This window comes from Jaculus jaculus, chromosome 13 (genome assembly GCF_020740685.1).
Source record: "Jaculus jaculus isolate mJacJac1 chromosome 13, mJacJac1.mat.Y.cur, whole genome shotgun sequence".
Classification (NCBI taxonomy): domain Eukaryota; kingdom Metazoa; phylum Chordata; class Mammalia; order Rodentia; family Dipodidae; genus Jaculus; species Jaculus jaculus.
In genome coordinates this window covers 32,350,479-32,355,645 of record NC_059114.1, presented here as the reverse complement: position 1 = coordinate 32,355,645, position 5,167 = coordinate 32,350,479, and positions in this window count along the sequence as shown.

The following is a 5,167-nucleotide window of genomic DNA, read 5'->3' as shown; positions in this document are numbered from 1 at the left end:
CTGATAGTGATGGCTTAAGAGTCAGGCAGAAGTAGAAGCACCAGTGAAGATCAAGGCTTTTTTCTAAAGGATTGCATGAGCATGACCACAGAGGAGCCTAGCCTGAGAGCACAGAGCTGCTTGCTGGCTGGCTGCATAGATCTTTGACATGATCCATCCTGGGTCCTTCCCTCTTCACATGCCACATTCCTGCTGATCTATATATTGCTGATAGCGTGCTGTCACAGTAGCATCTATGTGAGGAATTTCAGACAAACTCAACCCCAAAACTAATTACTAAGAGCCACATATGAAAGTTGTGTGCCTGTTTGGGAATAATAAGAACCAGTTTGAATAAAGAAAATTACCCTTCTTCAAACTACCTTGTTTCCTGGAAATGACAAGCTGGAGAGTGTCTGTGGTTTTGTAGGACTTCAAAAATAAAGACAAAATTGCCCAAATGACCCCTTTTCACCCTGTGGACAGCTGTCCACACTATAGCATGGTTCTGGATAAGCTTCTCTGAATCTTCTCGGGCAAATGTGAGACTTTAGTGTGGACATTGTCTGGGTTTATGATGCAAATATAGAAAATACTAATTCAGATTGGTCCACAGGTTATTAGATATGTAACCACAGTGTTCACCCATTTTTAGCTCATGAAAATAGGTACAATCTCCCAACATGGTAGATGATCTCATTCTTCCATTTGCAGATAAAGGGATGGAGGTACCAGGATTAATTTCACAAGGTATCACATAGCAAAGGATCAGAATTTATGCTGCAGTATATGTACTGGAACTCATCTTCCCTTGAAGACATTGTCCTCAGAGCTAAAAGGTATGACAGGTTAGGGCAATTTCAGGTGTTGAATGTAAGACTTAGAAGTATGAGGCAGTTGTTACCATCCTTAGGTATACATTCTGGAATATTCTTTTATTGTAAGCTAAGAGTCCAAAGGGCAATGTTCCTGTCCTTTCCAAGCCTTTGTGTTTTTGTATGTAAAATTGGGATAACAATCAAATCAGCTTCCAGGGTTGTATGGGAGTTAAGGCAGAACACTCAAAATCACTTCTTGAGCAGGTGGAGTTTAATAGAAACTCCTCAGTGGAAAGGGCTGAAAATCTGCAATCTCCTCCACTGACGATCCCATCAAAGTAAAAGTCTGACCATCCAGTTGAGAGAGCTCCCCATTGTCTTCTTCATATGGGAGAATGACCTTGTGGTCTCTCAGCCTTATCAGTTTGGGCTCTTTGGAAACTGACATGCCTTGAAACTTATGTCCAAGCTACAAGGTGAGCTGTGAGGTGGAAAAATAATTTGTAGAAATGTTAATTTTCCTGTTCTCTACATTGCCAGCTGTCCCTACACTTTCCCTGGTCTTCTCTAAAAGACAATGAACATTCCCATGACTTTTCTGAAGAAGGAAGGAACATTTTGCATAGTGCATTTGTTTTTTTAAAAGCTGAATCCATTAAACTGATTGTACTATCAATGAGAGAGCCCTGGCAGGAGAAGGAATTACTCAAAGGACAGTGTGGTAGGTAGAAGATTCATCTAGACTGGAGAGCAATGCTGTTGGAGGTAAGGCTCTTTGACAGATAGACTGACATATCTGATTGGAGAATGTGGGTGTTGCAGTAAGGTTCACATTGCTGGCAGAAAACACCTGAGCAAGAGAAGCTTGTGGGGAAAAAAAGGTTTATTTTTGGCTTAAAAATTTGAGGGGAAGCTCCATGATGGTAGGAGAAAATGATGGCATGAGCAGAGGGTGAACATCACCTCCTGGCCAACAGCAGGTGGACAACAGCAACAGGAGAGTGTGCTGGCAAGAAGAAGCTGGCTATAACACCTATAAGCCTGCCTCTAACAATACACTGCATCCCAGGAGTGCTTTAATTCCTAAATTGCCATCAGCTAGAACTCAGAATACCTATGTTTATGGGGGGAAGGGAGCACCTGACTCAAACCACCACAGTGCGGAAGGAAGATTGACTGACTTCAGTTCAACAGTGCCTTAGTGTTTCATTTAGATTTTCATACCTTTTAATTCTCCCCAAATTAGCACACTATGCTGGACAATAGGTGAATTGTGGTGGACTTGGGATTCCTCTTTTTTTTGTATCTGTCTGTGGTTGTCTGCTTCATGAACTTTGGGTTTCCTTCTTTTACTGTGCCATGCTCACATGTCTGTACACAGTAGGTAAGAATCATGTTCTGAAGTGTGTACATGCCAGTTGCTGTGGTCCCACCCATGTCTTCTGTGCTGTCAGCCTTACTACCTCAAAGTTCATGTCTAGAAACTTAACCTCCCATAAATGGTTGTGAAGGTTGTGCCTCTAAGATAGTGGCTATTATGGTGCTGTGTTAGTTACTGATATAAACGTGGGTTCTGCCACACTCCCCTCTTGCATATTTGTGCCTTATTACCCTTTTGCCTTCCTCTGTGAAATACCAGAGCAGAAGTATCCCCACCAGAAGTGCCTTGTGAATTATCAAGTATCAGATATTTTGTTATGGCAGCTCCAAGGAGACTAAGACAGCTCTTATATAATAATTCTGAGTAACCATCTGATCCTTGGTTAGTACTAAGATTTCAGCTCAACTGATACAATTAATTCTGAGTGTCCATCTGGCCCTTTGTTAGTACTAAGACCTTTGTCAGGGCCAGGGGATGGGTCAATGGGTAAAGTGCTTTCCACAAAAGTGTGAGGACCTGAGTTTGGATCTCTAGAATCCATATATGTTCCAGGCAGGTGAACAACTATTATCCCAGAACTGGGGAGCAAGAGACAGGGAAATTACAGGGCTCAAAGGACAGTTAATATAGCCAAGTTAATGAGATACCTCTGATTCAGAAATAGATGCTATCTCAATGAATAATTTAGGAAGACATCATGTATGGACTTCTAGCATCCACATGCATACATTTGCACACAAAACCTATGAACATGAATACATACACACATGTACTCCAAGCACACATACAAAGAGGTCTTTGTCCACTTGTATCTATTATATTGCCTAGAATTACTAAAGTTGACATTTAAAATATTTTTGTTTTATTTAAAGAGGGACAGAGAGAGAGAAAATAAGTATGCTAGGACCTCTTGCCACTGCAAATGAACCCCAGATGTATATATCACTTTAAGCATCTGGCTTTATGTTGGTATTGGGGAATCAAACTGAGGATGTCAGGCTTTTCAGGCAAACACATAACCATGGAGCCTTCTCTCCAGCCCAAGAGTTGATTTTAATGGTGTTCAGTTTTTAAGCAGACTGTGCTGTTTTTAAGTTTCATAAGGATTACTCATGCAGAGAATGATCTCTTCCATCAAATAAATAATAGCTGCAAATACTTACAAAGCATCAGAGATGAATTCTCTTCTGTTTGGGAAAATTTATTTATTAGTACACTTTGGGTATTAAATAATACAGAATTACATTCAAACCAATTTAAATATATCAGGATTTTATGTGTCTTACATCATCTGCTCTGATGAGCAAGGTGTGATTCACATGCTGGGCTCTGAAGTGGAGATGAAAGAGGGGAGTGAGATGCACACCCAGCTAACTATGACAGTAAATGGGGGAGCACAGGGGCCCATAGAACCTGAATGGACAACCTCAAGTAAAATACAAACTTAGTTTCCAGGTGGAGGGGTACATGGGGTAGAGTATCTATGCGTTGTGACATTTTGAAAAACAATTGACTAGTTTTCAATACTTTATATTGAGAGATCTCATATTTAAATCGTAAAACCTAGTTTATTGTTGAAACAAAATGAGAGATACAGAAAATAATTCTATGCTTAATCATGTAGAAACATGCATATAGTGGAACAATTTATGCAAACACCAATCTGTCAGCATTCCATTGCCAATGGTACTCACTTATGGAGCTTGCCTGACCTTGAAGAAATTGAGACTTGTGCCCCAGATTTAGGTGGTAGGGGTTATTGAATTCCTTTAAGCAATGGTTGGCAAGAGATAACATGTATCCTATTTGGAATGAGAAGGAGCGGGTTTGGAAACCCATGAAGGGCCCCCTCTCTCTTTCTCAATCTCTCCCTCTCATCTCTCTCCTCCTCTCCCTCTCACTGTCCTTGACCTTCTCTTGATCTCACTGGGAATGTACAGACTTGAGTTGTAGATTACGTGTAGTCACACACCATTGTCACTTGTCTGCAGAGGGTTACAACTTAGCACATTTTGGAAATTTAATTAGGTGACAATGCAGATGGCATGAAGATGCTTAGTCTTTGACCCCAGTATCAGTTACTTTTTATTGCTACAATCAAGTCCTAGACCAGCAGCAACTTAAGGAAGGAAACTTAAGGATTTACTTGACTTATGTTTGAAGGAGAGGTAGTCCATTAGAGAGGGAGAGCACTGCAATCTAGCTCATCACATTGCAGAGAGCCAAAAGGAAGTGGGTGGAACTATGAAACTTCAAGGTCTACCCCTACTGACCCTCTTATCCCAGCAAGGTTCCACCTCTAACCATTTCACAACCTTCCCAACCAGCATCACAGCTGGGGATGAAATGTTCAAACACATGAGCCTGTGGGGACAGTTCACATTCAAACCACAGTAGCCCAGTCCTCAGAGACACCAGCTGAACTCTGATGCTTCATCCACCCCAGGCTCAGTGTGACTAGCTAAAGCAGGGTTGAGGGCCAAATTCTGTGTTCTCATGTAAAATTTGCTTGCTCTCACTCTGTCTCTTTCTGCCCCCTCCTATACATATATGTACATGTATGTGTAAATGCACTGTAGATGGCTGTTTGGGGGCTGTATATTCCTTTTCACTCTTGCCAGTTGTTTCTGGGTAATGACGATTCTTGTTTTAAAGCACTGCTTAAGCATCTACAAAAAGCAGTGGTGCGTGGTGTGTTTAGAAATCTTTACACTGAAGGTGCATGGAAGAATATTTGTGGAGTAAGAACAGTGTGAGAGTGAGTGAGGTGGCCAGGATTGGGAGGGAAGAGAAGCTGAAATTCACTAAGACCAGGCAATGCAACACTGCACAGCAGTAGCAAGAAAGCTCTCTTGATAAGCACAAAACTGCAATACCAACATAACATGTCATATGAGTTCACTTAGGCGATACATTGGAAATGAAAACATGGAGAACATTCTAGTGATTTCCTGAGGTTAAGGAAGGGATCAAAAGCCTAGCTGTACAT